Here is a 9,101-nt window from a genome sequence, read left to right as displayed (position 1 = left end):
CTAACGACATCAACCTGAAATAGAAAAATATAAAGCAATGGGGTGAGTCCAAGAACTCAGCGGATACAGAATAGACATGCATAATAAATTATAACTAACAGTAATAATCATGCGGTACAGTTTTCTAACAAAAGAAGGAAATGCATACTGAAAAGAGCTGAAGAAAACTGCACTCACCAGAACCTCCTATTTGGAAATAAGGGTCGTCATACCAGATACAAAATGTCACCTGTATGTATGTCAAACATACACAACTCAAACAAATGCAGCATACATAATGCAGCAAGCACAAACAATAAATACAATCATGCAGAAATGATGCAAAATGACATATGTCACCCCTGTCACCAGTCAATCATCTCACACGTGATGGTGAGACCGAGTGGGTAGGGCTATGACAACTGTGCAATCTGCCATCACTGCTCCTGAGTGACCGAGTGGACAGGATGCTGTCGGAGTACATCTATCTTCCTACCCCAAACAGAGTGGGGGAGTGCAATGCTCTCATCTCCCTGAGATAGTCCAGAAGAGGAATCCCTAACGTGCTACCATGCTGAGTCACGCTACCCATGAGTGGACCAACGAAGCACTGACAGAGCAAACTGCACACACACTGCCTGATATACCACTAATCCATGAGTGGTCGTGTGTGCAGATCATGTAATTAGTGATGTGCTCAACAATAATGGAGCCAACAATCGTTCAGCATGCAATCGTGCAAGATGGTGCATGACACTAACATGTAGATAATAACAATATACACCTCCAAACAAAATGCACCAAAAAAGGAAATAAATAAATCATGCAATGATCCAGGTAACAATTAACTAGATGCTCAAATCAGATATGTCAAATCACAAGACTACTACACAGTAGAGCAATGTATGTCACTAAGTCTAAGAACAGGAGTATACAAGGCATCAATCAAGAGAAAATAAATATGATGGCATAACAGATAACAATCAAGACAGACTACAAGAACAGAGTAGTGACATACCATGCAGATGCAAACATAATCATTACTACTAGAAATAAACTATTATGTATATTTAAAAATGACTATATCAAAAAGATAAGTCAGAAATACCCATCTCAAAAGATGATCGTGTCAAGAAATCCTCCGTCGAGACGACCGTCTCGAATCAAGGTCCTGTAACGCAGGATATACAAATTTAGCTAATTACATAAATTAATTAGCTAAAACAAATCCCCAACTAAATCTAATCCATTGATCAACTAGGGTTAACTTCGTTAAACCCTAGTTGTTCCATTAATCAATTAGATTAAAATATATACATAAACAACCTAACCCTAAGTCAAATTTAGAACAATTCATTCTCCAACTTAACTACCAGTTAACCTAACTACACATGAACAACCAACTATATAATGAATCAAACCTATCCAAACAAACTCACCCAAATTCGATCGCGTTATTGCTGACCCGCGATCGGAGAAGTTTGACGCTGGAAATTGGTGGCGGAGCTTACAATGAAGTTGCTGCCAGAACAAACGCGGAGCTGCTGTTGAAAACCAATTGCTGTTGGAACCTAGAAACCCTAATCAGCAATTTCCCTGTCAAACCAAGTACCCCAAACTAACCCTCCCACAATCACTCACCTAAATCAGTGGTTAGGGTTGAGGATTACCTCCGATTTTGGCAGCTAAGAAGGAATTTACAACCGGACAATCTGTCCAGCAACTCCCACAGAGGCGGCGGTGGAAGTCTAGGGCACAGACACAAGGGGGAAGGAAGAAGAAGATCGGAGAAGCAACCCTCGGTGGCGCTCGTCCGCTGGCGTCGGCCGTGACGACCGAGAAGCGGGTGCTCGGCGCAAGATAGAGCAGATCTAGGGCTCGACTGGCGATGGGTGCTCGGTGTTCGCAGCCAGAAGAGGGTCGGTGGTGATCAGCTCGGGAGAAGAAAGCCGGCGGCGGCGCACAGGGAGATCGGAAGAGGGACAGTGGCCAGATTCGCGGCGGTGACAAAGAGGAGGGGAAAGAAAGTGGCGGCGTCGGGGAAGGAAGCAGAGATCGGCGAGGGAGGAGAAATCACGGCGTCGCGAGATGAAGAGAAGAGGAGGAAGGTTCGGCGGGGAAGAAATAGGGCTCGGGTAGAGAAATAAGGAAAAAGAAAGAAAAAAAAGGAAAGAAATAAAAAGGAAACTTTAATCAAATTAGAAAATTTAGGTTTAATTTTATTAAAGTTTAAGTAATTTCCTTATCAACTCTTACCCTTCTGTATTTCTAAACAGTTTTTTCCCATGTCTATTAATTTATCTCCACAAATTACCTCATACAAACTTCAAAAAAAATTTAGAAATTTTTTAAAAATTTCTAAAAATTCTGTTAACACTATATGCATATAAAATCTTATTATTTAATTATTATTTGGTTACGTATTTTACATTCTCTCTCACTAATAAAAATTTGGTCCCCAAATTTTCGTTATCTACCATCAGCAAGTACTAGCAAAAGCTAAACAGTATAAATGTTGAACGAAAACTAACCCTCATACCTTAAGTAAATAGATGGGGGTATCGTGCTCGGGTCGTATCCTCGAGCTCCCAGATAACCTTCTCGTCAGAATGATACTATCACCCAATTTTAACAAGTTGGATAGTCTTGTTCTGCAACTGACACTCTTTGTGGTCCAGAATCCGTACCGAAACTTCCTCGTAGGTAACGTCAGGCTGAATGGGAACTGATATATCTAACAGAACATGTGCTGGGCCGGCTTATATCTAACAGAACATTGCGGAGCCAGCTTACATCGGAGGTCAAATCTCTTCACCCCTTTCGTGGGTGAAACTCTCAGAAATACATGGTCGCCAGTAGAGAACTCTAGGGGTCTCCGTCTCCGATCAGCATAACTTTTCTGGCGGTCCTACGCCTCTGACATTCTCCGTCTGATAGTACGGACCAACTCTGCCTCCTGTTAAGCTCTCTGCGGTCCTAGTAGCTGGGCCTCCCCAACCTCCTCCCAAAGGGTGGGTGTCCGACAAGATCTACTATACAACGCTTCAAACGGTGCCATCTGGATAGTCGAATGATAGCCGTTGTTGTAGGCGAACTCTACTTATTGTAGGTGGTCCTCCCAGCTGCCTCCGAAATCAACAACGCAAGACCTCAGCAAGTCCTCTAGAGTCTGGATGGTCCGCTCTGACTGTCCATCTGTCTGTGAATGGAAAGCTGTACTGAAATGGAGTTGTGTGCTCAAGGCCTGCTGCAGGCTCTGCCAGAACTGAGACATGAACCGTGGGTCTCTATCCGATATAATGCTCAAAGGAACACCATGCAATCTGAGGACCTCTCGGCAATACAACTCTGCCAATCGATCCAGAGTCGGTCTTCCGAATCGCCAGGAAGTGTGCGGATTTGGTTAATCGATCAACAATTACCCAAATCGCGGCATGGCCTCGTCGTGTCCTAGGCAATTCTATCACAAAGTCCATAGTGATGTGCTCCCATTTCTACTCTAGAATAGAAATCCTTTGAAGTAATCCAGCAGGTCTCTGGTGCTCAGCCTTCACCTGCTGACAGACTAGACATCTAGCTACAAATTCCGCGATGTCTTTCTTCATGTCATTCTACCAATAGGAACGCCTCAAATCACGATACATGCGGGTTTCGCCTAGGTGGATCGTAAATCGAGAGCGATGAGCCTCCTGAAGTAATTCCTCCAAGACCAGGTGAGATTGAGATACGCATAATCTACCTCGGAGAAAAAATAATGTCCTCGTCATCTCGGGTGAACTCGATCTACTGCCCGGAAGCTATCTGGCTGCCAATGGACTGAAAGCGCTGATCACCGGCTTGGGCCTCTCGGATCCTCGTCCTGATCGACGACTGAGCAACTATGGTAACAAGAATACCCTGCTCTTTCTGTCCCTGCTCCTCAAGGCCCAACTCGGAGAAAATCTGAATCAAGTCCGTGACTAAAACTCGGTGACAAGCCAAAGTCCCTCTGGACTTCCGGCTAAGTGCATCAGTAACCACATTAGCTTTCCCCGGGTGGTAGCTAATGGTACAATCATAATCCTTCAGGAACTCCATCCATCTCCTCTGTCGAAGATTAAGTTCCTTCTCGGTGAAAAGATATTTGAGACTCTTATGATTAGTGAGAATCTCAAATGTTATACCATACAGATGATGCTGCTAAATCTTCAAAGCAAAGATAATAGCAGCCAACTCCAAATCATAAACTGGGTAGTTCTTCTCATGCTCCTTCAACTAACGAGAAACATAAGAGACTACCCTGCCATGCTGCATCAAAACATCGCTCAAACCCTGTAGAGAAGCGTCGGTGTAGAGTACGAATCTGTCCTCTCCAGAAGGCAAAATCATAACTGGTGCCGACACTAATCTCCGCTTCAGCTCCTGAAAGTTGGTCTCGCAGGAACTTTACACTCTTCCTGGTCAGGCGTGTCAGCGGCATAGCAATGCGAGAGAAACTCTCGACGAATCGTCTGTAACATCCAGCCAAGCCCAAGAAACTGCGGATCTCTTGAACTAATTTTGGATGTTCCTAGTTGGTGATAGCCTCGATCTTCTGAGGGTCTACGAAAATACCTTGGCTAGAAACCATGTGTCCCAGAAAATCGACCGAAGATAGCCAAAAAGAGCTGAACTTCGCATATAGTTGATGTTGTCGAAGAGTCTCCAAGACTATGTGAAGATGCTGTGCATGATCCTCCTTGGAACGCGAGTAGATCAAAATGCCATCGATGAAAACGATAACAAACTGATCTAGGTACTCCAGAAAGACACGGTTCATCAAATTCATAAATACCGTTGGAGCATTGGTAAGCCCAAATGGCATTACCAAAATCTCATAATGTCTGTATCTGGTACGGAATGCTGTCTTCTGAATATCAGAATCTTTAACTCTCAGCTGATGATATTCGGACCACAGATCAATCTTAGAATACACGGATGTACCCCTGAGCTGATCAAACAAATCCTCGATCCATGATAGGGGGTACTTATTTCTGACGGTTACTGCATTCAGTTGTCTGTAATCGATGCACAACCTCAGAGTACCATCCTACCGGAGAACCCCACGAAGACACACTAGGACGTATGAATCCCCTATCCAATAACTCCTGGAGTTGGACCTTTAGCTCGTCCAACTCTTTCGGTGTCATATGGTAGGGAGCCTTCAATGTCGGTGCGGTTCCCGAAATCAGCTTAATAGCAAACTCCACTTGCCTTCAAGGAGGCAGGCATGGTAGCTCATCTGGAAATACATCTGGATACTCTCGGACCACAGGAGCGTCTGAGAGTTGAGAACTCACTACAAGAAAACATGGCTTTAGAGACGAAAAAATCTGTCTCTGAAAATCATTTTTCCGTCTCTAAAAAAAGTTTGAGACGGAATATTCCGTCTCAAAAATCCGTTAGTGAAAGCCCCGTAGCTAATTTTGAAACGAAAATATTCCGTCTCTAATTTTTGAAACGGATGAAAAAACTGTTTATAAATCTATTTCAAGTTAACAAAATAAAATTAATTTCAAATGTAAATTCTGTCTCTAATTTTGTTTTAAATCTGTTATTAATCCTGTTTATAAATCTGTTTACAATTCTATTTATAAATCCGTATATAATTTTATTTTTAAATTTATCACTAAATATTATTATATTACATTTTTATATTTTTCATCAATATATTTAAATAATTCTTCATTTCAAATAAATTAAAATTATTAAAAAGAAATAACTTCTAATTCTAAATGTATTATACAATTAATATTAAAATAAATAAATATTTATATTATCCAAACAAATTTGACCAATAATCAAACTATAAAGATCAAATTTTCCTAGATATAAATGATTTGTATATTCCATTTCTTGAATCATTTCCGAATCATCTCCTTGAGATTTTCTTCCCTCTATAATAACAAGTTTTTTTTCTCTTTCAATAATTTGTTCCTCTATCCTCGAGCTAATAACATGCATGCCTTCATTTTCTTCTTTTGCCCTCCCTGTCTTCGAATTCCATGAGATAAATTGCTTCTCTTATACAGATTAATGAACCAACCAATTTTGTTGAGAAAATCTAACAAATCAAAATATGAAACAAGTCTTACAATATCAGAATTTTTAATACAAATAAATTAAAATTATACAAAAGTCATAATCAATATCAATGATCACCCACTAATTAGTCCATAGTTGTCAATGCTAAAGAATTAACAAGTCATGAAGACTCTTTTGGCTCTGAAACAATAGACATCACAAAACCATAAAAATTAGGTCAGTGTGAACAAATACTTAAGTAGGATTTTCTTCAAATTTGAATCTTAAACTTAGAATCTCTAAGTACATATAACAAAATCAAATACAAGATAATAGAAAATTTTGGATTCTAAGACTAAGATTTGAAATAGCAAAGCAACTATGAAATCAAACCTAATGAATAAAATACAATTGCAGAAAATAATAGTCAACATGAAGTAATTAACGAAACTAAGCATGGAACAAAACTTAGAGCATTAAAGAAACCTAATCTAACTTAACCTAATTGAATTTAAATGAAGACATAAAACTTAACAATTGAAAGAGCAATACAAAGCAAGAGTTAAGTAAACTAAGATGCATCAGATTGAACCCAACTATTGAAAGAGACATTTCACCGAACGTGAAATGAACACATGACATGCAAAAATTAGAACCTAACTACGGAACATTTTATCAAACAAGTTGGGTGCATGAAACAATTAAAGCCAAGTGCGTGCATTCTAATTAAGGGAGATCAAGTTTGATATAAGCATTCAATAAGAAACATAACACACATCCAACATGATAAAAGAAACAACCTAATAAATCTGATCAGGTTCAGATTACTACCCTTATCAGCAGTTTGTGGCTCTTCCAACGATGGTAAATCTGTCCAACAACCCTCACCGCCTCAGAATTCACCGATACACGACAGTGGCATAAATCCAAGCACAAATGGGGTCACCGCAGTAATGGATCTGCAATCCAGAAGATGCCAATCCGTTGATAAGTTGTGACGGCTGTCAAACAGGGAAGAGGAATAGAGATGACAACATCTCATACCTCCTTGTGGCTGACCGGATGGCCACGACACAATTGAAGGAGGCAACGCGTGGTAACCCCTCGCAACTGCTGATACGCGGAAGAACAACCCTACTCTCCTGTGTACTCAGCTCTCCGACGGTGGCAGATGGAAGAGGAAGAAGTGGCAGCCGGTGAAAGAGATGGCGGCGACGCTAGCCGCCCAAAATTGCAGGTACTGTGGTCGGATGCGATGACGCCGGCTGCATCTAGGGTAGAGACTCAAGGGGAAAAGTAGAAGAGGATCGGACCGCCTGATAGCCCAGAGAGCTTGGTGTTGGTGAGGCTCGCGGAGAGAAGGACTGCTGCCGGCGGTGCTCTCGTGACAATCGGCGTGGTGAGGACCTCCACGACGAGGAGACGACGGTAGAGGAGGGAAGATGACGCGGAAGAAGAGAAAGGGGTGCCGGTTGGAGAAGATGAGGAGAAGAAGAAGAGCAGAGAGTAAACGGCGTGAGAGAGGAGGAAGAATCGGGGCGGCGACGAGATAAGGTGAGGAAGGATTCGACGATTAGGGTGGAATAGGGCACGGTGAGGAATTATAACCATTAATTAAATTAGATAACTAGGTTTATTTTTGTAACGCCCGCCCTCCCTGCTAACCCTAAGGGACAGGGCTACGATACTCTATGTACATATTATAAAGGAAGACTTGAAAAAATTTTCTTAGTTTAATAAAACTTTTCTTTTGTTTTCAAATCCGAACTACACTAATATGGTTTCCATAACATGATAACAAGATAAATAGAAACATAACATCAAGTTACCCATATAGTACTACAATTTACGAAACCAAAGCGTAATTCTTAAAAGTTCTTAAAGCAGGTTCTTATTTGGTTGCCTAGCCACCGCTACACACATCTCCTTGCCTCTCCTGCTGCTCCTTTAGCACATCCAGCTTTTTCCTTTATCTGTGGTACAAGGAAAGTAAGCTATGAGCACTCATGGATCAGTAAGTTCCTTTCCTACTCACTAAAACCGAAAATCATCACATAATCAAAGAATATCTCAACATAACATGATCTCTGTTGGTTGCTACTCGGAAAACCTAGAGGTTCCACTGTACAAAAATTTTGTACAAAGGTCTGAACCTTTTCCTAGCTACCATGTGTTCTTTTAAATTAAATTTTGGATCGTCTGCGGAACTTAACACGTTTGATCCAAAACTTAATCTATTTGTTCTTTTAGGTTTTGATTTGGATCTCCTGCGGAACTTAACACGTTCGACCCAAGTCACCTTAAGTTATTAATTCCATTAAATATTAATTTCCATAATTGGTTCCCAGTATTGACGTGGCGAGGCACATGGCCTTCTTGGATATGGGAGCAACCACCACCGACTAGACAAAACCTTTTATGGAAAGCTAATATTTAATTTCCTAAAATAGCTTTAGGTTAACCGAAAAGAACAATCAAATCACAAGGAAAAGAAAAACAAAAGAACACTATATCGAAAACAAATTCGAAACTCTAGAATCGTATGCCTCTTGTATTTAGTATTATTTCCAAAAATAACTAGTATGACGCGGAAAGAAAAATTACTAGTTATACCTTTTAGAAAGACCTCTTGATCTTCTACCGTATTCCTCTTCTAACCTCGGACGTTGTGTGGGCAACGATCTTCCGAGATGAGAACCACCTAGCACCTTCTTCTTCCTTACAAGTTTCGGCCATTAAAACTTCTCCTAGGATGAAGAGGTTCGGCCACCACCACCATGCTCCAACGGATGCTAGAAAAGAGGCTTCTTTTCTCTCCTTCTTCTCCTTCTTAGTTCCGGCCACCAAAGCTATCTCCACCATGAGAAGGTTTCGGCCACACAAAGGAGAGGAGAGGAAAGAAAGGGCTAGCCACACCCAAGGAAGAAAAGAGGGAGAAAAATAATAGAGTTGTTCACCTTGAAGCCTCCTCTACCCCCTCTTTTATAATCCTTGGTCTTGGCAAATAAGGAAAATTTAATAAAAACTTCCTTAATTCTTTTGCCATTGAAAAGGAAATTTTATTTAATTAAAAACAATTT

The 9,101-nt window shown here is 40.9% G+C and overlaps 1 long non-coding RNA gene across 1 annotated transcript; it reads right to left on the bottom strand.

The window, feature by feature from the left end:
- Window positions 1–5,800: 5,800 nt before the first annotated feature.
- Window positions 5,801–6,961, bottom strand: LOC122024234. The gene is made up of 2 exons (XR_006123380.1): window positions 6,853–6,961; window positions 5,801–6,061 (listed from the first exon to the last, which is right to left on the bottom strand). It is a non-coding gene; the product is annotated as an uncharacterized LOC122024234 (long non-coding RNA).
- Window positions 6,962–9,101: the final 2,140 nt, after the last annotated feature.

This window comes from Zingiber officinale, chromosome 9B, assembly GCF_018446385.1.
Source record: "Zingiber officinale cultivar Zhangliang chromosome 9B, Zo_v1.1, whole genome shotgun sequence".
In the NCBI taxonomy this organism is placed as follows: domain Eukaryota; kingdom Viridiplantae; phylum Streptophyta; class Magnoliopsida; order Zingiberales; family Zingiberaceae; genus Zingiber; species Zingiber officinale.
The sequence above is the reverse complement of the archived record's forward strand: the minus strand, read 5'-3'. Positions and strand labels throughout refer to the sequence as shown.